Source organism: Sphaerodactylus townsendi, linkage group LG04 (genome assembly GCF_021028975.2).
Source record: "Sphaerodactylus townsendi isolate TG3544 linkage group LG04, MPM_Stown_v2.3, whole genome shotgun sequence".
In the NCBI taxonomy this organism is placed as follows: Eukaryota; Metazoa; Chordata; class Lepidosauria; order Squamata; family Sphaerodactylidae; genus Sphaerodactylus; species Sphaerodactylus townsendi.
Window position 1 is genome coordinate 110,358,759 of NC_059428.1, and position 25,409 is coordinate 110,384,167.

Genomic DNA, 25,409 nt, shown 5'->3' on the forward strand with positions numbered 1-25,409 from the left:
TCATTCAAGGCTTTAAAGGTAAGTACCAAAATCTTGAACCTGAACTCAATGTGAAGACAATGCAGCTGGCTGGTTATATATGCAACCTCCATGGGGTCCTTTAGAGGACCCATGCTGCCACATTCTGGACCAGTTGAAGCTTTTGGAACAACTTCAAGGGCAGCCCTGTGTACAGCAAGTTGCAGTAGTCCAGTCTACTGTAGGTGGAGGTGACCGTTGCACAAAACACTGTGGCCAGATCAGCATGAAATGGGGGACAGGTAGGGGTCCAGATGCTGCCCTTGGCAGAAGTAAAAAATGCCACCCTAACCATATTTGTGATTTAGGCCTCTAACAAAAGAGAGGCAACCAAAGTCACACCCAGACTCTTGACAGTGAAAGTTGATACCAGCTGTTCTCCATCAAGAGTGGGCAGCTGAACCACCCAACCTAACCACAGGACCTCCATCTTTGATGGGTTCAATTTTAGGCATCTTTTCTTCAGCCATCCTAGTACAGCTTCCAGGCACCTGGCCAGGTCTCCTGGCACAGAATCCAGCCTGCCATCCATCAACAGATGCAGCTGTGTGTTATCTGCAAATTGATGGCAACCTAGACTGAAACTCCTGACCAGCTGGGCAAGGGGGCTCATATAGAACATTGGGGAGAGGATCGCTGGTTCTGTGGCAGAAGTTAAAAATGCAGTACTAAAGCCTCAGTCCAGCCCTAAGAGCACTTCTGTTAAAGAAAATACTAGATGATTTGGGGTTTTGTTTAAATCTGTTCCTACAAAATTAATGCAGACTAATAAAATCCCACTCCTATACAATGGTAGTTTGTGGCATTTTCATTTCTCTCTCATGCCCTTATCACGCAGCCACATACCTGATTTATATTCTGAGGCTCACCCATTACAGCATTTAAAATTTCTGCTTTCGCTGGAATATCAATTCTGAATGAAATGAATGCCACTGCGGGCTCAGAGCCCCTGGGCTTATCCAAAGAGACTTTGCAAATAATTTTTAAAATGTAAAAATGAAGCAAATGGGTAGTCCATCTTACCTTTCAAGAATGAAGGACAGATAAAGACTGGAGGATAAGTATGAGAGAGAAAGGGTTGCCAGGCTGTACCCCACTGAGTTCCCTGTCTTCACATCTGCTGCCCGACCACCAGCACCGGATGAGAAGACAGGGACCTCAGTGGGGTAGAATGCCACAGAGTCCACCCTCCATAACATCTGTTTTCTCCAGGGGAACTGATCTCTGGAGTGTGGAGATAAGCTGTAATCCCAGGGGATCCCCAAATCCCACCTGGAGGCTGGTATCCCGAGAGTGAGAAGATTCCTGCTGAACATTTAGGGCAGGGCACACTCGTCTCTACATTTGTGAAAAATATAAAAAATAAATCAGCTCATTAAGCAACATCCCCATTTATACAAATCACTATTCAATCTTTCCTTGAAAAAGTAACATGAATGGTTGCCAGCATTTAAAAAGCTTTTAAAATTGTATCATCTTGTAATGTTTGAAAACGAGGCTGCATTCCACATATGACATATCAGTTTTCGCAGATACACTTTAGGAGAACACCATTTCACAGCTATCAGGATTCTTGCAGCTGTTAACAGGTGACATATGAGATTATGCTGATCTTGAGCAGTTTTGTCCGTATATTCCAGTAATGAACAGAAGAACTCAAATGGAAGATGCCCTTTTGTAACTAATGGCCAATCTTGATGAATCTATAAACTATGCCAGCATAGGGGTTGGTCACAATAATAAATCCTTTCCAGACAGAGTGTAGGTGCGGACTTTAATCAGGTATATTATTTTTTCCAGAAAATGTGGACTTCAGAACATGCAACCACTTATAATCTGCATCCAGTTTATTACATCTCCATCTTGTAATTTGACAATGATGTATCTTACTCAGTTTAGAAGAAGAAAAATGTCAACAATGCAACATAACACATTCATAGCACATTTTCTTTGAAACTAATGAAAGGAAATACTGATGGTCCATTTACAAAATGATAAGGCTAGATGTTAGGAAGGGTTTATCTCTCAGTCATTTTTCCCCATTTGGCGTTGAAATTATTTCCTTTATTATCATCTAAACTAATTCATTGCTAAAACTTTTTAATATATTAAAAACCGTTTTCTCTGTCCCATAAATATTATAGTTCTTTCCTTTTGTAACATGGACTGACAAATAAGAAATCTCTTTCCTTATTTATTCTGTCTAGGCTGGCTTCAGAACGAACATATTTAAGCACCACTATCTATCAATCATCCCTGACCTGGATAGCCCAGGCTAGATTGATCTAGTCCAGGGGTAGGGAACCTGCGGCTCTCCAGATGTTCAGGAACTACAATTCCCATCAGCCTCTGTCAGCATGGCCAATTGGCCATGCTGGTAGGGGCTGATGGGAATTGTAGTTCCTGAACATCTGGAGAGCCGCAGGTCCCTACCCCTGATCTAGTCAGATCTCTGAAGTGAAGTAAGGCTGGCCCTGGTCAGTATTTAATGAGAGGCCACAAAGAAAATATAGGGTTGTAACGCAGAGACAGGCTATGGCAAACCACCCCTGGACATCTCTTAAAACAACAAACAATAAATAGCAATAAATAAAATTATTACTTTACCAAGGGAGCATTTCTAAGCAGGCATACTCAGAAGTCCCATTTTATTCAGCTGGGCTTCCTCACGGGTAAGTGTTCTTAGAATTGCAGTGTAAGTGGGACCCATTCCATAATCATATGAACCTATCTGAAAACAATGTGTCAACAAGAAAAGTGGAAATTAACAAAATTTACCCTAAAAAAAGAAGAAGAATTAAGTACCAAAAAGTCAAGAATAGACATGGGCCTATAATATTTCAGTCAGAAAGGATTTATTTAAGTCAGGAGCAATAAATGTATTATATATAATTTATTATAGTATGCTGCCATAACAGAATTTGGTATCATTGGGCCTCTGCATTATACCTTTTGAGGGGGCACTGGCTTTATATTGAAGACCTGGGTGTCAGTTTTATATAACTTTCTAGTAATTGGTCTCTGTCATTTAAATGTTTTATTTGCATTTGTAGTCTGATAGCGAATACATTGTATTGCCACTTTTAACCACTGAGGAAGGCCAGTGGGCCGAAATGCGTCAAATTTCAGGTCATAAAGTGTGACATAGGATTTCTGTTATGTCATTGTGATTTTATGCACAAAAGGCAGGCTATCATTGGCCTTCTACTATGATGTGAAGATTGTAATTTGTAATAAATGCATACATATTTTTGCTTTATATCTGCTTTTTTTATTTAGTGACTCGTATTTATTTTTGACCTTTTAGCACTTAATTCATATCTGAACACAATCAGCTTTAAAAAAATACTTGGAGAAGAATAATTGATATGAGACTAAACACCATAAGAAATTGTCTAAAGCATATAGTTTAAGGTATAGTTATATCCGACTACTGATAAGATAAAGATCTTGTAGCATTTTGGGAGGGCTCTAGACTTATGCTTTGGACTGTCAGATGCATGCAAATATATATGAAATGTTCCATAGAATTCATTGCCAGTATCTTACCTTCCACAAGGCTTTTAAAAATTTCGAATAATTTTACATGATCCTTGCTTGGGGAGTTTATATACAATCAACTTAATCCCTTCCATAAACCCCTTAACCAAAATAAACCTCCCCTTACTGTCAGTTAATTTACACTTGACTCTGCTGCTGGACTCTATAAAAAGATCATATAAGGTATCTTAATAGCTCAAGTGCAACTGCAATGTACCTTAGAATACAAAATGTTCCACAAAGAAAAAAAAAACATATTCAGAGCCTGAAAACATACTTTTACATGAAATTGAAAATAAATGCCCAAGGACATATTTCCCTGCAATGAGGAGATTATCAAAAGGAACTAGAGAACTTTACAAAGCTTTCCTGGAGCAGTGTTTTCTGGGGGGAGAAACCCACGGGGTATTTTTTTAAACTCCAAATGCAATTTATACTCTGAAGCTACAAAAAAGCAGCCCACATGCAAAAATAAGTATATTTCTATGATTCTTTTGTACCCAGGTGCTTTTTTTGTTTACACAATGAAAACTGTATGTGGTAAGTCACTGCACTTTGGAGACATTGGTGGATCTCACACGGGGCAAATATAATGAGTCTAGGATGCAATACAAATCATTGGGGGGGGGGGCCTTCACACAGGTCCCATCCCAAAATGAGTCTGCCCATTCCCCTCAGCCTGGGATGGAACCACTTCTGTGCAAACGGCCAGGCAGGAGGCGCTTTATTTTCCTCCCTTCTACTGCGCCATCCACAGTCAGTGATAATCCTCCTGCCACTGTCCTGCCTTTGCCAGTGGCCCCTTTTTCTTTTCTTTGCATGTTGCACATGTACAGCTACACAGGTGCAGCTGATTGTGTGACAATCGGCATGGCTGCGGCGCTTCATTTCTGCATGCCTGCATAGCTACGCATGTGTTGTAGGAAATTTAAAAAAAATAAAGGCACCTCCAAGCAAAAGTGGTAAGCAACCTCAATTGTTTCCATGGGCTCCAATCACTGCCTGCACAACACACATGTGAACAGGAAAAAGGAAAACGGGTTCCTTTATAATGACTGCAACCCATAATGCATTCGCTGTGCAGAATTAACCATTGTTTAATAATGTCCTAAAAGGACAATATTGTAGAGCCAGTTCTCTATGGACTCTGCAAAACAAACAAAAACAAACTCAAAGTGTCATCTGGGTGGGGATTTAACCCCAACATTGATGGCGTTGTAAACTGTGTCTTGTAATTATCACCAACCCAATCAGAACTCTAAATGTGATCTGAAGATGGAAAACAAAGACAAATGAAGTGACCAAAGCAGGAAATTGTGTAATAATGGTGCATTACAGAGGCAACAGTGATAGAGGTGATAGAGACAACATGATAGAGGTTGATATAATAATGCACAAACATTTCTTAAATTATGCACAGTATACAGAAAGTTTATGGAGGAAACATCTCCCTTTCCTGAAATGCTAGCACATGGGCTCATACAATGACATTGACTGGCAGTAGATTCAGGACAAAAGAAGGCATATTAATTTGTGGAGTGGAGATTATTGCCATGCTATATGGTAAAGACTGAAGGCTTTAAAGAGAAAAAAGATTGAAGGCAGATTTGCAGAGAACAGGCTCACTAGAAACTATTAGCCATGATGGCTGAATTAGACCTCTGTGATGTGGTAGTTAAGAGCGGTGGTCTCTGATATGGAGAACTGGTTTTGAGGCTCCTCTCCTCCACATGAGCAGCAGAGTCTTATCTGGTGAACTGGGTTTGTTTCCCCACTCCTACACATGAAAATGAATGGGTGACCTTGGGCTAGTCATGGTTCTTTCAGAACTCTCTCAGCCTCACTTACCTCACAAAGTGCCTGTTGTGGGGAGGGGGAGGGAAAGAGTTTGAAAGCCTCTTTGAGACTCCTTCTGGTTGAGAAAAGTGGGGTGTAAAGCCAAACTCTTCTTCTTCCTGAGGCATTATTCCAGTTGTCCTTGAAGCAGCAGCAAGGAGCAATCTTCCTTTTGTGATTCTGTTGTGGGCTTTCCTGAGTATCTGGTCAGACACTGAGGGAAACAGGATGCCACGTTAGAAATAGCCAAGCTTTCTTTATGTCTTTCCTGATTGATACTGAGGTTTAAAGCTATTAACACAGCCCATGTTTTTCTTCAAATCCATTTATTTCTGTAAAAATTCATTATATTTTTTCTGGTTAGTACTACTATTCAGATCTTTAATATTCAGTCAGACTGATTCTGCCCCCGGTTAACAGGAATGTAAATCCCAATGAGAAGACAAGAGTCCGTGGAAAAGACAATACTGCTAGGAAAAGTTGAAGGCTGCAAGAAAAGAAGATGACCCAACATGAGAAGGATTGACTCTATAAAGGAAGCCACGGGCCTCAGTTTGTAAGATCTGAGCAGGACTGTTAATGATAGGATGTTTTGGAAGACACTGATTCATAGCGTCGCCATAGGTTGGAATGAATTGATAGCACTTAACAAAAGTCCAAATGAGTTCAAACAAGCCTTGTTGGCAAAACAGTGGGCCGACAAGTGTAAATCTATATTGTTCCCTGTAAATCTCAATCTTGGTTCTCTTTCTGATAAGGATGCCTCAAATAATGGAATTGAGGTTTCCAATCCTTGTCAAGCTCCTAGTATGCTTTGAAGAACCTCTGTTTTTTTCTTAAAGAATACCAGCAAGGTTTTTGGTGTGCCAAATTTTCTACCTATATATTGTTTTCTTCCGTTCACTCACACTGCACAGAATCTGCATAGAACAGTGATGAAGAAAACTTACGGTTTGAATTGAGGAATACTCTGAGAAACAAAATTTCAAATTGGTATCTATGTAGCATAGGAAAATGTTTAAAACAGCCTTTTGCTAATATAAAGCTAATATTAATTTCCCATATTTGCCCAAGTTTTTATTATGCTAGTAAACATATCTCATATGGTAAATGGTGTAATTATAGCTGAAAAATGCTGCCTTTAGAATAGCATCTCAAACTCCCTGTGTGCTGTTCTTGTATCTAGCATAAGATGGTAACAGTCTGTTAAAAAAATACCAGGCAGATGTTATCAATCTGAGAGGCCTAAAATCTAGTGATACCTTCTCTTCCTACACCCAGCAAAAGAGGGAGGAATGAGAGAGTGCGGTCCAAGGGCAAAGGAAAAACAAGCCAGATCAGCTCAGGGATGCAAACGCTTTAATGCTTTGTAATTGGCCAGCAGCCCAAACCTTAGAAACTTCTTGAAACAGGCTGATGTTCAGGACTGGATAAATTGCAGGGCAAATGAGGACAAGGGGCAAAATCCATCCATCCATCCATCCATCCATCCATCCATCCATCCATCCATCCATCCATCCATCCATCCATCCATCCATCCATCCATCCATCCATCCATCCATCCATCCATCCATCCATCCATCCATCCATCCATCCATCCATCCATCCATCCATCCATCCATCCATCCATCCATCCATCCATCCATCCATCCATCCAGGATGGACAGATGGACGGATGGATGGATAGATACTGACACACACACAAACACGGTATAAGATATTGTAACCCAGTGTGAAAACACAGAACAGAGCAACCTTAGCTCAGTTGCATGAATTGAATTCCTGTTCAAACCACGTTGAAATTAAGATAAGGTGAGCGGCAGCGATATTTGGTGGGTAATTCTCATATTTTGAAGCATCAGGCTGTAGATTTCAAAATGGCTACTTCTGTGCCTCCACCTGCACACTAACTCTTTTCTGTTTGTGATCACAGCATGCTGGGAGAAGTGGCTAACCCCACCCCACCCGACCCCCAGCTGCTATTTCACATCCATAAACTTCCCCATGTAACCTCAAATGTAGCTGCTCAAGCAACATCATTTTTCAGTTCCTTCACAACCAGCTGGGATCAATTCTTTCTGGAACCTGGAGAGATATTCTCTTGCCTTGAAACACCTACTGGGTTGCAATACATCAATTGCACTTGATGGCACTTTACACAAACAACATGCACCAAGTGACCAAGGCAAACAGCCACATTCTGTACATGAAGCTCCCACATCATCTTCACGGGTAATCCCACTCAAGGGCCAAATCCCCACTGAAAATTAAATACAGATACAACCAGGTTTCAACATAAACTGCACCTTTTCATCGAGGTTTCAACCACCTCACTGCAGCATGTTTCTAGTGAAGGCATCTATGTCTATCTCGGTTGCAAAGAATGTGACAATCCCCACTTACACACGATTGGCTTGGAGGGTCTATCCTAATTGGCTGTCATGCCATGTAGGGGCGGGAACTTTTTTGTTGCAACAGTACGTGGTAAGTGAGCACATAGATGCTTACGCTCAATATGCAGCTTTTTTTCTGATTGACCCTTTGTGCCCCTTCTGATTGACCTTCTGATTGACCCCTTTCTGATTGACCCCTTGTTTGACCGGTTCCCATTCTCTTGTGCCCACGCTAGAGCGGTTCTCGCTCCCTCGTGCACACGTTTCAACAATAGCCTCAGCCAAGCGAAACAGAAAAAGCCAAGCGAAACAAAAAAAGGCTACGCATGCATCAAGCACAGCCCACCGCACTCTAATTGGCTGGAACGCATTTGCGTCACTTTCTATGGAGGGAAATTAGACCACATTAGACCCCCGAACCTCCCCACCGATCTGGATTGGAGATGTGTTTTTTTTAAAGGTTCACATTCATGCAGGTTCAGAAAGAACACAGAATAGGGGGGAGGAGCACCAGAACCGCAATGAATCTGTGTTCGGCGGTTCAGCTGTGGGGAGTTCTTCATGAAACCTGGATTAATCGACAGTGAAACCTGGGTTAACCCCCTCCCCTTCCTTGCATGCCACCCCACACTCCCTTCCCTCACTTACATGTCACCCCTCCCTTCCCTTCCTCTTCCTCTGCTAGGGTGGGTGGGCCATGTCCAGATGCCTGGCCCCCTCCCCTTCCGTCTCCTCACTTGCATGCCACCCCTCCCTCCCTCCCTCCCCTTCCCTGGATTAATTGTGAAACCGGGATTAATCGGCAGTGGGGATGTCGCCAAGGTGTGGTACAGTTGTCTAATATAACACTAACAGAACCAGAGATCCATAAGGTAAGTCAGCAAAATCCAGAAGGGAGGATAATTTAATCTAAAATCAAGTATAGATGACAGAAAGATGTCAGAAATAGCTCCAACTTGCTTTTCAGTCAAATAATGATTCAGTGCAGGATCTGCTAATGGCAGTGTGAATCCATCTAAAGTTGGTAGGTCAGTCCCCTCTAGAACATCAGCTTTCCCAACTAATGACAACTCTGTCTTACCTTAATTCAGTTTCAGTTTGTTCACCTTCACCCACTTGAGCACAGACTGACCTGACTTCCAGACCATATTTCAGGACGAAGACAGCTGCTTCCAGAGGCTTGGTATGACAAGTATATTGATAACACCAAGCTCCAAAGCTCCAGATGATGTAATTAGGGGCACAGCACAAATATTTGAAAACTATTGGTGAGAGCTGGATAGCCCCAGTTGATAACCCCTGGATAGCATGATCTCATCAGATCTTAGAAACTAAGAATGGTCAGCCCTGGCTAGTACTTGGATGGGAGACCTCCAAGGAATACCAGAATTGTGACATGGAGGCAGCCAATGGCAAACTACAACTGAACGACTTTTGTCTTGAAAACTCTACAGGGTTGCCATAAGACACATGTGACTTGACAGCATTTTTTTAAATAAGAGTATTGAAGGACTTCACATCTCAAACAGATGATTTAGCATCCCTAGTGAAATCTCTTTATATCCTTTTAAGGAAAAAGGAACAAAACAACCCAGAAATGGTATTTGAAACCCCACTTCCCTTCCCAAGCACTTCAGGGAGAATGAAAGATCCAAAGTGTGGAAAGCTGTAGACAAATCAAAAGGGATCGATAACAAGTCATTATCTCTATCGATTTCTAAACAGATTGCATCTACCCATGCTGATTTGGTCTTCAAACCTGGCCTGATAACTGATTCAAATGGGTGAAGAGTTAATGTGTCAACCTCATAAATGTGAAGTTGTTACAATTGTTATCTTAAACATTTGAGATAAGGGATTGGATCCAGTGGTCAGTAATGGCAAAGACGGCAGCTCTTTCCCATGCTTCCCTCCCCTTGCAATCCTTTCCAACCTTGGGCGGGCTTGTTCCCAGGTCATGGGACTCACATGGACTGATAGTCCCATGGGTTGGAAAGCTGCAAAGGGAATTGGGAAGGGGGAAAAGTCATCCTTCGTTTTCCAGGAGTGGATCTGAACTGATGAACGGGGCAGAAACAATAGTTTTGTCTCCTCCCCAGTGTAGCTTCCTGACTTGTGCGGTTGTTAGTTCATTTATTTTATTTATTTTTATTTTATTGCACTTATACCCTGCCCATCCCTGGCCATGGCCAGGCTCAGGGCAGCTTACAAAGAGTAAAACCTGACATAAGGCAGAAACATTAAAATACAATTAGAATATTAAAATTCCTTTCTAGATGGCAATAAATATAATTAATACAGCTTATAAAGTTCCCATTTTCTAGACACAAGAAGAAGAGCGGGTGGAGTAAGGTGCAAACCGGAAGGGGAGGTTTGAGCATATAACAACAGGCGCTTGCTGATATTTAAACTCAAAAATCCACTTATAGTTGGTGGTAAGTGGCTGGGTGGCCAGCAAGATGATACCACTGCAATGGCTGGCCTCAATCAAAAGCCCGGCAGAATACCTCTGTCTTATAGGCCCCGGCAGAATTGGGAAAGATCCCACGGGGCCCTGATGCCAACTGACAGAGAATACTACCAGGCTGAAGCCATGGCCGCAAACATCCTGGCTCTGGTTCAGGCAAACCTAATGTCCTTAGGGCTAAGGACCACCAACAGATTTCTGTCAGAGGAACTGATGAACTTCTGTGGACAATATGGGGAAATGTGGTCCTGAAGATATGAAGGTCCAAGACCACTCAAGGCCTTGAAAGTCAAAACTAACACCTTGAACATGACCCGAAATTCAACTGGTAACCAGTGCAGCCAGTGTAAGATGGAAGTAATATGTTCCTTCACTGAAGCTCCAATGAGGAGTCTGCCACATATTAAACTAGCTTTAGCTTCCACATCAGTCTCAAGGATAGACCAGCATACAGCAAGTTACAGTAGTCTAGCCTGGAGGTGACTGTCACATGGATCACTGTGGTTAGATCGGCATGGGAGAGGTAGGGGGTCAACTGCCTAGCCTGGCAAAGATGGAAAAACCCCACTCATGTGGGTCTCTGCTACCACAGTCCTAGAAAGAAACTTTCCAGTGGTCAGAAAGTAATGCTGGGGGAGGGGACGGAAATGTAGGAAAGATTTGCAACCACTAGCATTTTCTGCTGACAGACTGTTGGATCCAACTCACACAATGTGTCTGCTTTAGCTTGTTGTTTAAAGAAGCACTTTGTGAGACAGATACTCCCTAGCCTGTCAGTGTCTACAGCTCACACCAGGCAGAAGACAATCAATAGGGTAATAATATTTACAGAAGCGAGCACCCAAGGAGACAAACTTGCCATTTGCAAACCCTGCTGCTACACAAGTTGAGCTAGAAACTGGCAGCCGAAAAACACGGCTGATCAGTTCAAATGAGGACATTCATTCTGCACCCCCTTCCTGGCTCTTGTTCTTCCTTAAGGTTGCCAGGTTACAATTGCTGCAGTGACCGTAAAAACCACAGCTGGCAAAATTCTTTGTCTATGCTTCTCCTTCAGCTGCCTTTTCAGGTTCTCAAGCCTCCAAACCTGCTATGCTTGTCTACTTCCTTCCTGCCAATGGTCCACCAACCCTCCTGCCCCTTAGTCCAATTTTTCTCCTTTCTTTAATCAGATCACTCTCCCACCACTGTTTTCTCAGGAACCTGCTGTTTAGGTCACTGTCCCATTTCCTTTACGCAGGAGTATGTTCTTAGGGCCAAAGCAGACATTCCTACTGGGGTCCCCGCCATGGTGCCTGCAAACACTTTTCCGGGACCCAGAGGTATATGGTCTATATAGGGACATGGGTCACCCATGTCTCTGGACACATGCCTTGCATTCACGTGAGGGGGCGCCGGACATCCCTTCTTATGACAAAACGGTGTGCACCCCAGACGCACATCACTGAGCCCCGCCCCCCCTGCAGGAAGGAGGGGGTGCAGTGGCAGGCAGCCACGGCACCTGCCTGGGCTGCCAGCCAAGCCCCACCCTCCAGGCCGGCTTTTGCCCTCCCCAGGCCCTGGGAACTGCAGGAGCTGGTCAGGAGAAAGGCAGGGGCGGGGCTTGGTCTGAGCCTCCCTCCCCCAAGCAGAGGGGTGTGGGCAGTGGTGGGATTCAAATAATTTAACAACCAGTTCCGGTGGTGGGATTTAAATAATTTATCAAGTGGTTGTTTACCCAGCACCATTTTAACAACCGGTTCTGCCGAGGTGGTGCGAACCTGCTGAATCCCACCACTGGGTGTGGGGCACCTGGAGGAGGTGTTGCCCGTGGGCGCCATTTCCCCCCAATACGCTTCTGCCTGGACCCCACCCAGTGTTTTTAGAAAGTAGGTGGAGCCAAGTGGGGCTTTTGCCCAGCAAGACTTCTAACTGTCCACTGGAGATCTGATTGGCTAAGCAGATTTTTAAAAATGTTGCTTTGGCAGCAGCTTCCATCACAGCACAAAGATCCTCACTGGGCGAATCCTCACTGGGAAAATAAACCTTGTTCCCCTGGTTCCATAAGATACAGCACCTTTTCTTCCCAGTCTCTGCCTCCCCACCACAGTGTGCATCTGTTGAGGGGGTCAAAGTTAATCCCAGGATCAAAAACTGTAACTATTTCCATGAGCCTGCGATCTACTCTGCAGCTCCTTCCAATTGGCTGTTGTGTTGGGGCAGGAATGCAACCCCACAACCCTCCCCTCTGCTTTTAAAAAAATTCCTGGCTAGAAAGCTTCATAGAAACATAGGAAGTTCTATTTTTTTAACTTTTTGGCTGTGCAGCTTCGTTGGTACACACAATCTGTGCTAGCTCTCCTTCTCTTTGCAGGTTTATGCCTATGAAGCCACGACCAGCACACACACACAAAACCCCTCCGTGCACTCTGTGCCCAGCTCACTGTGCTCTGTGCTCTGAGGGGCAGATGTGTGCCTCCTAGGGCAGGAAAAATAAACCGTGTTGTTTTTCTGCGGCCTCTCCACCAATGCGGCCCCAGCCCGCGTTTTCAAAAAGATGTACATTCTCTCTGATTTTTGAAAAACACGGGATGAGTGGGGGAGTGCACGCCAGGGCTGGGATGGAGCCGAGTTGGGCACTGAAGCCATGGGGACTCCTTGCCCAAACCGGTTTTTTTACCGTATCACACAATTTTTTGACCATGGGGAATCACCCACAGTGTGACAGAGGGTAAGCTGCAGCAGACATTTTGTGTCTGGCTGTGCCTTCTGCAGTAGCTATTTTGTGGCAGCGATTTTTGTGGCTGCACCCACCACACTGCACCAGAATTTCCATGGGCCCAACCTGTGGACATCAACACATGGCTTTTTAGAGCTGAATTTGGCATTTAAAAATCCTATGATGCCCCCAGCATGGCTGTTGCAGGGAGGGTGGGGCTCAGTAGCGGGTGGCCCAGGTGGGTGCCACAGCGCAGGCTAGTCCAGGAGCTTGCCTGCTGCCGCTGTGCTCAACCGAGTTGCCCCCAAGTCTCGCCCTCCCCAGCCTCCCTGCTGGCTCCCGTAACTGGGGCACAGGAGGAGCCAGGGGCATGTGCAGGGAGGCGATCATGCCCCCGGGTGCCATTGAGGCCTGGTACGCCGCTGCTCCTCTTCTGTCTATCCTTCCTTCATGTTCCTATCAACCCACTACTTTCCATGTCCCCTTCCTTCAGCCACATGGCCTGTGGTTCTTTGCCTCTCAGCTTTCCTAATCCCTGGGACCTGCCATATCATGTGCCCAACTTCTCTGTGAGAAATTCCAGAAGTGGTGAGAAGTTCCTGGTGTGGGGAAGGGGGCAACCTTTACTTTATTTATAAATGTATGAGGAGAGCACAGGAGGAGGGACAAGAGGGCAGCTGATCTTCAACCTCATTCCATGCACAAGGGAGAGAACCATTCACTATAAATTCACATTTTTCTCTTTTCTTGGCCACAAAGTTGAGGCTTTAATTCTAGCCAAACTGACAACCTTCCTTTCTCTCCAAGGAACTGGACAGCAAACAATATGACAGCTGCAGACTCCGATGTGTTGTAAGGAATAATGGTTAAGAGCAGTGAACTCTAATCTGGAGACCTAGGTATCTTTCCCCTAATAATAACGAGAAAATATAAGAAAACCAGTTAAAACGTTAAAAAAGAAAACAGATCCTTTCCTTATTATAATTCTAAACAGCAGAGAGTCAAAATGTTTATATAAAAACTACAAAACTAATTCTCCCAGGGCAAGTGATGTGGACAGGGCATATCTATAGGAAATGGTGCCTAGCACAACACTGAAATTGTGCCCCCCCCCCCCCAACATCCCAGCTTTGCCGAGAAGGGACTTCAGGATGCTGTGAAGATGGGGATAGTTCTCCCCATTTCCATAGGCACATACATACTGTTTGCAAAGCTGAATCCTGGCTTTGCCGCACTCTTGCTGCCTCGACTGGAGCCATTCTAGGTGCAGTGAGGCCTTCCTCCTCCACTGCAAACAGCTTGGGCTGGGGTGGCCTGTTCAGTCCTGGCTACTGGCACAGGCTTGCTGCTGACTTACTCAAGAGTTGGCTCAGGCAAGGAACAGTACAGTCGTGCGAGGACCCCTACTGGAGAGCTGACTCAGCTAAGGAGTAGGACAGCCCTGTGAGGATCCCAGAGCTTTAAGAAATGTTACTGGCTGAGTGAGAAGGAGTCTGGGAGTTGTAGTCCTGTCAGCCCCTCCCCCCCATGAGAACTACATTGGGACTACAATGGGACTACATCTCCCAGAGTCCCTTGCTTTTTCTAGTTCGTTGTTGGGAACACCCTGCTCAATTATATAATAAGTTATTCTAACAAGCCTTAAACAAACTGTAATGAGCAAACTATATTAATAATAGAAAGGGAGACTTTTAAAAGCATTTTCATTGTTACATCCAACATTAAAACCAAATCATATTCTTAGATAGTTTAGATATATCTCTTCAACCTTTCTTCATTGCTGATCTTATTTTAGTGAGTACTATGAAAAGTACATTTTTGATTTATCTTGAAGTTCTTTGTTCAAACTCTTGTTCACAAAGTGCGTTAACTTTGCCATTGGAGAACTCAGTTTGATTCCCTATTCCACCTTGTAAATGGAGGACTCTATCTGGTAAACCAGGTTTGATTCCATGCTCCTCCACGTGATGCCTGCTGGGTGACCTTGAGCTAGTCATAGTTACCTCAGAACACTCTCAGTTCCACCTACCTCACAACTTAGGCATCTGTTGTTGGGGGGTGGGGGGGTGGGGAGGTGATTGTAAGTTGCTTTGAGACATTCTTAATTTGTGCTCCTTCAAAAAATCTGATTTAATATAACTTTACTCTATGGAGACCTTTCTTTGCTTTCTCAAGGATCTTCAGTTGCAATTCACATTAGAAAAGTGCTAGTTCTATGGATTGCACCACTGGAGTTCATTGAACATTTTTATTTGATTATTTCATCTAAGTTGCAATTTGGGGTTAAATTTTTTTTAAAGTCAGATGTCCAAACCACTAATTTTATATTTAAAATTGAATAGTTAATAATGAAACAACCTAATTTGGTGTGAAGAACCAATGTTGTATTCACAACATACATGAAAATATCATTTGAATTAGTACCAAAAATGTCTTTGGTTTATAATCTCTGCTCCTTGAAGTCAATTAAATAGTAAACTTCCCACTGGTGAGATCACCTGTTGATCTTATAATTATTATCCTGACTCTGGAGAGATTTTGGAGAGGTGCTTTTCACTACTGACTCATCTCAGTCAAATCTTTATTTGATAGCCATAGGCCATTGAAATTAAGGCAATAATATTCATTTATATTCATAGTGTACTTAATGTTTTGTTGGTATTTGTTTTAAAAATTGAAAAGTGTTAATAAAAATTATATTAAAAAAGAAGAAATTAAGGCAATAACAAATCAACACATTGAAACACATATATTTACTGACTTGTCTATTCTTCATCACACTTCTCCATAGAGTTTCCAGATTTCTCGCTCAATTCATCAACATATTCCAGGTACAGAATTTTGATCTGAATGTATTATGACCACTTTGTGCTGTGATGGCATGACCACATTATAGCGGAGGGAAGTATAGAAAACTAATGCCTGCATATCTTTCCCTACGTCCTTGCCCATTATCACCCACACAGATGAAAAGATTTGCGTATTTGTGTGCACATGGGTTAGGATCAAGTTGCATCCTTAATAAGGGGAAGTAAATCTATCAAACTCATAGTGGCATGCTTCTAACTGCACCCATTAAGGCCAGCAAATGAGTGAGCAAAATAATTACTCCCAGAGAACTAAAAACAAAAACAAAGAACTGTACTGTAGCTAAGAAAAAAATAAAGCGCTATTAAGAGGAACAATACAATTTGTGGCAGCATTATTCCAGTCAATGACAAAAGGAGTTAAATAAAATGCTTCAAAATGTTTATTTGCCTCTCCAGCTCTAATTTTTAATGAGTAACGCGTCCTCTTTGTAATTTGATAGTTCTGGCAGACAGCGCTATGGCAACCAGGCTGCAGAAAAGGGTGGAGGAGAGAAGCTGCTAAGCAACAGCTGAAGCCTTAGTCAGGCAAATGCTGATTTCAAGCACAGCAGCATCCTCCCCCCCCCCTTCTGTTTCAATATGTCAGTTTTGAACATCCCTAAATAAAGACGTGAAAAACAACAACACAGTTATCACTGTGGAAAAGATGCTGAAAAAGAAACAGGCATAAGGTATCTTACTGGTTGGCTTTCACAAACATGCCCTTTCAGAAACAAGGTTTGAAAAGACAGAAGGAATGGTTGTTGATAATTCTCAAACATTTCTAATCTTTGTTTATATTTGGAAATTCCATACACTTCTTTGTAAGGTCTGAACCACAGTACAGAGAACAGGTGGGCCCTGATCCATGCATAGGCTGAGCAAGCCACATACACATTTCGCAAATTGTTTATGCAGTCAATTTTGATAACATCTTACCTGGACAAAAGATGCTTGTGTTTAATCCCTCTACCTAAAAACACGCGCGCGCGCGCACACACACGCACACACACACGATACTGTGAAAACTGTCTCATAATCTGGGCGCACTTGAACCTGATACAGCTCAAATCTGAAACACATTCTTGGATGCTGGTAGTATACTGTCCTATCTCATTGCAGCATCAATTTACATGTGCAGGATCCAATCTGGAAGGTGATCCCTCACAGAAAAGCTTACTTCTCCACACAAATGACTGTGGACGGATCAAGGTATTTGCTTATCCAAATACATATTTTCAAATATATGTTTTCTATCAGTTTGGACCTCCTTGGGCATCCTTGTATTTAATACCAGACCAGAAAGCTTTCTCTTTACTTCAAAAACAAGCTGATCAGAGTATTGTCGAAGGCTTTCATGGCCGGATTCAACTGGTTGAAATGTTAGGAACAAGATCCACCAGACCGTGGCCACACAGCCCAGAAAACCCACCACAACAAGCTGATCAGACATGATAGAAATTACATTATGCTACAGAAATGCTAACACTTGCGGGTGTGTGTGTGTCTGTGTGTGTTGATCTTCCAGTCTGATCAGTGATAGCTCTACACAGCTTCCATTTGCTGGACATTCAACTACACACCAATCTACCACTTAATATAGGGTACTTATCCCCCTTCATTGTATAATTTGACCTGCAAAATGTCAAAATCATGAGTACCCAATGAGAAGTGTAACATACATGTGCGAGAACACAATCTGTTCTTAAAGCAAATATAAAGACAGAAGAGATACTGGACATTTTCCAGGTCCAGAACAGTTCTAGGTTTAAAACCAGGCGCCATGCATACATGCAATAACAACACATTCCAGAATCTCAAGAAAATCACAGCAAAAATAGGTGATTTTTTTTTCATTATACAGTTAGTTCACACCAGTATGTGCCCAGGATATTTTTGTCTAAAAAATGTTATCCCATTATTTCTCTTAAAAAATGTTTTTTCCCACAAAACATAACAACAAATATATATATAGAGAGAGAAAAGATAAGTATACACACACGCAACAGGTAGATCTGCACTGATTATCAGTTATACTAAAGGACCACAAAATACACTCTAAAATAAAAAATTGATATATAAATTTACCCAATCTTTTCTGCAATCATGTAATTATTAAATTTGAAATTAATTATCAATATATGTACATATTAAAAAGGTATGATTAAATTTATGCATGTATACTTGTCATAATGACAGCTTTTAAACTTGGATGGAACTTTATGTTTTATAATACTCAGTTTTATAATACTCAGGGTAGGACTCCCGTTTTTCTCTGAATTCACTTTCTGGTCCTCTGTTCACAACATTAGTTAGATTTGCCATGCAGCAACAATCTCTTGTTTTATCTTCCCAATTCTCTTGAGTGGGAGCTCTGTCCACTTTCCAGGTGGAGGCAATGGGAATTCTGGCTGCAGTTTTTAGATACAGAAATATTCTTGTTGCTGCTTTGGTAGAATACTCAACAATATAACTTTAGAGTCCATTTGAAATTTGATCTTTAATACTTTTTGCATTTCTGTGTGGATTAATATCCATTTATTTTATCTTGAAACAAGTCCACCACATATGAAAAAAGAGCCAGGTTTTTCTTGGCATTTCCAACAATTTCTTATTTTTAATCAAAATTATCTTCTGGGGTTTTATACCATGTAAAACCTCTTATACGAATTTTATTTCAGCAGTTGTTTAGTAGTAAATTTAATATTTTTTGTCCACAGTGTTTCCCATTGCTGAAAGTTCATCTCATTCTTGACAGTTTTGAATCCATTTTATCATACTGTTCTTAACTTGTTCTGTTTCTGAATCATATTTAAGCAATATCTTATAGATTCTTCCCATTAGGTGCTGTTTCTGCTGATCAATTTCTTTTTAAATTATTGCCATTTCTCTCAAGACACCTCCAGATATTTTAAAGTTTCTCTTTAGTCTTGCAGCAATTTGGGAGTATATCATCTATTGAACATTTTCCCTTCCTCCCACTGGCGTTCCTGCCTAGGGACATGGGGTACCCCTTGTCCCGGGGCGCATCGATTGAGGTCACGTGGGGGCGCCAAAACATCCTCCTACAGAGAGAGGGATTGAGCAAGCCCTAGAAAGGAGGCACTGAAGCAGCCGACTGCTCCCAGTGCCTGTCGTAGCCCTGCCCACTCTGTACGGTGGCCTGGAGTGTCCAGGGGGTGGGGGAGAAGTCCCACTGGGCTCCCAGGAGCAGGACTGGGGAGCTCCGCCTCCCCTCCCTCTATCCCAGCATGCCTTATTCGCCTTAAATTAAGTGTGGCATTACTCAGAAGCCTTCTCCCCCGCAGCAGGCACAGGAAAAGGCAAGCTGAGCAGGGAGCCCAGAAGCAGCAGCAGAACTGAAGATGATGCTGACGTTTGCTTGGTAAACCTTCAGATGGGGGGTGACTTGCGAGAGATTTACATGCTTAAAAATTAATTCCCCTTGCACTGGCTTGGAGCTGTTTCTCAGGCTAGCAGCCTACCTCACAGGGTTGGTGTGAGGACACAATTAGGAAAGTGGTGGGGAGGGAGCCATGCATGTTTTGCTGGGGGTAGGAGGTGACTTGTGAGAGATGATGCTGATGTTTGCTTGATAAACCTTCAGATGGGGGGTGACTTGTGAGAGATTTACATGCTTAAAAGTTAATTCCCCTTGCACTGGCTTGGAGCTGTTTCTCAGGCTAACAACCTACCTCATAGGGTTGGTGTGAGGACACAATTAGGAAAGAGAGTTGGTGGGGAGAAAGCCATGTATGTTTTGCTGGTGGTGGGAGGTGTTTTGTGAGCTGGTGCAAAAAATCATTGTTTGGTCGTTGTGGGGGAGGGTGGTCGTCCATACCTGGGGTAGGGGTGGGGGGGCACCAAACTCAGATTTTGTCCCCGGGCTCCAGTTTGCCTAGATTCGCCCCTGCTTCCTCCTTAATTTCTTGCCAAGATTTAATTTTTCCTTGAATATTAATCATTTTTGTATAATATAAAATCGTTGTTCTTTTGGGTGTTCACATTGTAATAAGTTTCTACAGGAGACATCAGCAGTGAATCTGAATGCTTAAATGTTTGTGTGCCTTTACCCATGTTCTAAATAAACCTCTTCTTATTACATTCCCAGTATTTCTTGTAAATCTATTTTCTTATTAAGACATGGCCGGATCAAATTTGACCATGTCACAAAAAAGGATAGTTGTTGGGTTTTTTTAAATCATTTTATGGGACATGGTTGAATACAGATCTGAACTCACAAATGAACTAGATCCAAGTATAGCCCAAAAGAGTTCAAGTGAGTGCACAGCGCATGCCTCTTGCAGGTATGTTGTGCAGCTGTCGTACGGCTCCACTTGGAGGATGTAAAGCATTTACTAAGATCACTTTGTGCTGCGTCTAAATATAGGTCCTGACCACACGAAACATATTCACAAGAGAGCTTCCTATTACTGAGCAGATGAGTGAAGAGTAGGGATTAAATATCAAACCAGTTCCATTCTACTGCCACTTCCCAATCCACACTCTGCACTGCTCTCCCAGAGCTCAAGAGAGCAGCTCAGGAGACCATTAAAAAGAGGTGCAGCAGGGAATCACAAACATTAATAAGAGGTACAGTTCTAAGAAAGAGGGGTAGGCCTTTGGCCTGGAGAAGCAAGGACATATGTTTCACTGTTGGAATGCTCTGGATGGTAGAAGTCCACAAAGCCTTTATTTTTTTTGTTGCTATATAAAAGCCAAATTAAATAATTAAGTGAGAGACTGGGATATTTTGTTGGGATTTTGCGTGTCTGTCACGACTCAGTTATAAAAGGTTTAACTATTTGTATATAAACAAGTTGCTGAAGTCACTGTTTATGACCCGATCTATTGATTAGCTACTGGTCAGTCAGATAGCCATTGCTTACATGTTAATGAGCATGTACATCTGAAGTTATAAAGTTAACTCTGTTTCTTTTTTTGAGCAGACACGACACCACCACCACCACGTCCATGAGCACGAGACAGCAGATACGTACCAAAATGTAACCAAACGTACAGTAATGAAGATGTGTAACAGGAAAGAAAGGATTTCTCATTTTATCTCCATGTAACTCTCCCTTTATAGTTAGTAAAGTCATATATAAAAAGCAACTGAGAATCTGTCTCTTCTGTTCTACTCTGTGGCCAAGTCTGGTGAAGTGGAAAAGAAAGAAAAGGGGAAGCGAATGGTTCGAACATGTGGCATTGCACAATGCTTGCAAGGGAGGGGGCAAGGGGCCCCTTGCTCCCCTCCCTCTCTTCCGTTCCCGTGCATGGCACCCCACCCCACCCCGTCCCTCCCTAACGTTCCCCTTCCTCTGCTAGGGTGGGTGGGCCATGTCCAGGTGGCTGAACCTGTCCCTTTCACTCCCTTCCCTTGCAGGCGAATTACCTAGCTGAAAACACGCTGGGAGGCATGAGCTACGTTGTGTTCAAATTTCAGAGCGTTTGGTCCAGCAAACCCCCGGACCCTTCCTCACCTTCCCCTTCCTCCGCTAGGGTGGGTGGGCCATGTCCAGATGACGGAGCCCATCCCTTTCACTCCAGATGGCAGAGGATTTTCAAGAAAGGCATGGTTGTTTCCCTTGTATCAGAGGGTGTTGCTTTGACGGCCAGCAGATGGCGCTGTTGCAGAACAGAACTGTGGTTCCGACTGTCACAGGTGTGGCATGTACACAACAGGAGGTGTGGAAACAGTATGAAAACCTGGCCGCATGCGAATGCGACATTGTGTGAAAATATACCCAACGTATTTCAGGAAGTTATTAATTGGAACATATTCTGATGGTACTGTCATGCCCCCACAGGGGCTTTTGTTACTTCCCCATTAAGCTTTAGTTTCCCCATAGTTAGCATGGTTTTAGTTCATTGTTAAGTCTTCTATGGGAGGGTATTTTAGTTAGCCCCTGTCTCTTTATTTCCCAATAGGCAGTTTCCTTCCTTTACCCAACAATCCCCTGTTTTAGTTTTAGTCAGTCAGTTTGAGAGAGGTGTTAAGGATAGCTAGAGATCGGAATATTCATGACGTCCATATTATTATATGGTGGTCCAAAGAGCACAAGTTACGTTTAGCAGCAGTTAGAACATGAAAAAGACCGAAAGAACTGAAAGGAAGCAAGACAGTGGACTTTCTTGAAAGCAACCAAGAGAAGACACAGACTGCAGTTTCAAACCTGCTCAAGACAAGCAAGTACTCTGACTTTGATAGTCCCAAGGGAGGAGTTAGGGTCTTGGTTCTCTCCAGAAATAAACCTATTGTAAGAACTATTGAACCTGGCTTGTGTCTCCCCCATTCTGTCCTAGTCAAGTACAGGGCACCTTTGTTTCCAATGGGAGCTAATAGGAGATGGGGCTACACCTTTGAGGGTCCATAACTTTGGACCCTCTGAACCAAACTTTACCAAACCTGGGTGGTATCATCAGGAAAGTCTCCTAAAGATACCCTGAAATTTTGGTGCTGCCGGCCTAAAAACTGCACTCCTGCAGTCCAAAAACTAAAAATACACTAAAAATACAAAAAACACAAACGAACATGGGGGGGGGGGGGCACAAAACTCAGATTTTGCACCGGGCTCCATTTTCCCTAGTTATGCCTCTGTAGCCAAGGCTGACTGAATTTAGCTTCCAAGATCTGATGAGATCAGGCTGGACTATTTGGACTGGGCAGAGCCAGTATACAGATACACCAATTTCATTATCTCCCATACGAGAAATTCATACTTTCTATTTTCACATGTATGGGAGTGCATCTGCAAAGGCTTTATGCACAAGTCCCAAAGAGCAGATCTATAGGATTCAACCGTACTCCATTACTTCATGTGTTGATTTCCTGAATGAAAACCTAAGCAAGGTAAATATACATAATGTGTTACTCAGTCATACCACTGTAAAATGATGCCCAGGGCAAGCTCCAGGCACCACACCCATTCCCCACAACACAACACAACACAACACAACACAACACAACACAACACAACTCTCTCTCACACACACACACAGCTATGCCCACCTCCCCCTAGTCACTCACCCTGCCACCATGCAGAAACCCACAGGGATGCTGGGCTGTACCTGGACTCTGCCAGGTGCCCTGAGCCTGCCCCCAATGTCACAACCAGGCTGTGTGATGTTGGCATGTCCTGGTCAGCAGTGGAGCCTTGAAGAGGCCAGGGCCATGAGTGGGTGGCATGTGGCAGCATGCGAGCAGCAGTGGGCAAGCAGCCGAGGGGGGGGGGCATGAAGATGTGGGCAGAAGAGACTAAGAAGTGGCTGGTGAGTGGGTGAGCTGCTGCCTGCTCCTGGGGGGGAGGGCAGAGGGGACAGCCCATTGCACCCCCATGTGACACATTAAAGTGGTGCCTGGGTCGTATGCCTCCCCTAGATTTGCTACTGGTGTTACTTCCACATAAAAACTGTTGAAACTTTAGTCACCTGCGGGATTTGTGATGATGAGTCAAGTTCTTCACTTTTACAGCATTATGTGATATCTCCAATTGACATTATTTGTGCACAGTAATGAAAAAAGAACAAAAATGTAGCAATTTGAAAGCAAAAGCAGCTGGCAGACAACTATGGATGAATGATGCCATCTGCTGCAATTGTTTTGCTATAACAGCATACAATCCTGTTTCTCTACAGCTGACAATAAATAGAGCTCTCCTGTACTGCAAGAAAAAAGGGGAGTTTAAATTAGAAGCATGATTCCCTACTGGAAATTTCAAAATGCAAAGAAAGCAAAGAACAGTCTGAATACAAACAACAGAAATCTAGTTCTTGGTCTGTATAACAAGCAACACAGTTGATTGTTGACATATCATAGGCTGGATCCAGTCAGCTTTTTACCTCAATCACACACAATTCTTCTCCTAATTACAGCCCCTTCTTTCAGGTTTTTTCCATGCAGGATCCATGATCCCCAGCATACCTTTGGAGCAGACAAAGGGAACTCGCTCCTTCTTTTCCCACCCAGTCAATGGTTGGTTGGTTCCAGCCCCAAGCTTTCCAAGATAAAGTGGCAAAGATAAAGTTTACTCAGAGTTTCTGGATGGGCCAATGTTTCAATTTCCTCAGTCATCTTATCAATCTGGACCACATGTGTGGCAGAATGAATGGCATCAGAGGGAGTGCAACAGTGCCATCCTAAAGAAAGTTAGAAGAAAAAGAAGAAGAGTTTGGATTTATACCCTGTTTTTCTCTACCGTAAGGAGTCTTAAAGTAGCTTAAAGTGACCTTCCCTTCCTCTTCCCACAACAGACACCTTGTGAGGGAGGTGGGGCTGAGAGAGTTATGAGAAAACTGTGACTAGCCCAAGGTCACCCTGCAGTTTTCCTGTGGAGAAGCAGGGAAACAAATCCAGTTCACCAGATAAAGAATCTGCCTCTCTTCACCACACCACACCACTACACTTCACAACTACACCATGCTGGCTCTCCATTGTAATCAATTATCTTAGAAGGGTTTAACTCTGCTTAGGATTGAACTGCAAGTGGGTTATACCACCAAGTGAGGAAATCACACTTTTGAAAAGTTTTCTCATGTAAAAATATTTCAGTAAGAAAAGTAGTACCACAGTAAAAAGGTGAAACTTCTGTCCTGGCTGCTTTTTCTTTTTAATAACGTGCAGGCAATGTTTAAATACCAGGCACATCCCCCCCCCCCCGCCCCCATCCATCTGCATTCTGAAATATTACAGTCCACTTTGCACCCAAGAGTTCTATCACCACCTTCAACTGTGTGGATCAGCCTAGGGGTGTCACTGTGCTTTAACCTGATGTGCTTGGAGGAGCTGAGAAATGCTTTTTTGGAATTGCTGGCAAGGTCAGGAATTCTCTTCTCTGAGCCCTTTCCAGTTGAGCTGCTGTTGACAATGAAGCCAAGGGTCAACAAGCTGAAAAAGATTATTTGATTGCTCAATTTTTCTCTCTCGCATATCTAAAATGAAGTGCTCAAATACACTCTAGCAGCCTGAACAGCTTTTACTGGAGCTTAAAATGAAGTAAGGCCAGCTATGGTTAGTACTTGGATGGGAGACCAACAGGGAAGACTGGGGTTGCCATGCAAAGGAAGACAAAGGCAAACCACCTCTATAAGTATCTTGCCTTGAAAACTTCACAGACTAAGCTGTGACTTGATGGAACATGACTGAACAAACAGTTTGTGTTAGGATTTGCAAGTGTCTGTCACAATCCTGATAACAAGGGGTTAACTGTGTGCATGTGAATTAGCTAGTGAGGTCAGTGTCTTGCTATCAGCTCATTGATTAGTCATTGGGCAGTTAATCCGACATTGCTTATGTGAGGCAGAGCACATAGGTCAGAGGTTATAGAGTTAACTATGTTTCTTTGTCTCACAGCACACAGGTTTTTCTTTTGTACCTGTAAGATGGATTCACCTTAAGAGGTGAATGCCTAGGCCACCTGTGGGCTCACATGTACCTAAGTTCTGTAACTAAGTTTGTACTAGAATAGTAAGAATTTATTGTGTTTATTCCATGTATACCCTACCCTGATTTAGTTAAGTAAAGTTTCATCTTTTATAATCACAGCAAAAGTCTCCTGGTCTTTCCTCTCACTCTGCTTATTACTGAAACAGGGAAGCAATTCCCCAAC

General features: G+C 43.1%; 1 long non-coding RNA gene across 1 annotated transcript; it reads right to left on the reverse strand.

Moving 5' to 3' along the window:
- Nucleotides 1-2,621: 2,621 nt before the first annotated feature.
- On the reverse strand, nt 2,622-14,343 carry LOC125430592. Its single transcript, XR_007244196.1, has 3 exons — nt 14,155-14,343; nt 5,407-5,608; nt 2,622-2,749 (listed from the first exon to the last, which is right to left on the reverse strand). It is a non-coding gene; the product is annotated as an uncharacterized LOC125430592 (long non-coding RNA).
- Between the last annotated feature and the right edge of the window lie 11,066 nt (nt 14,344-25,409).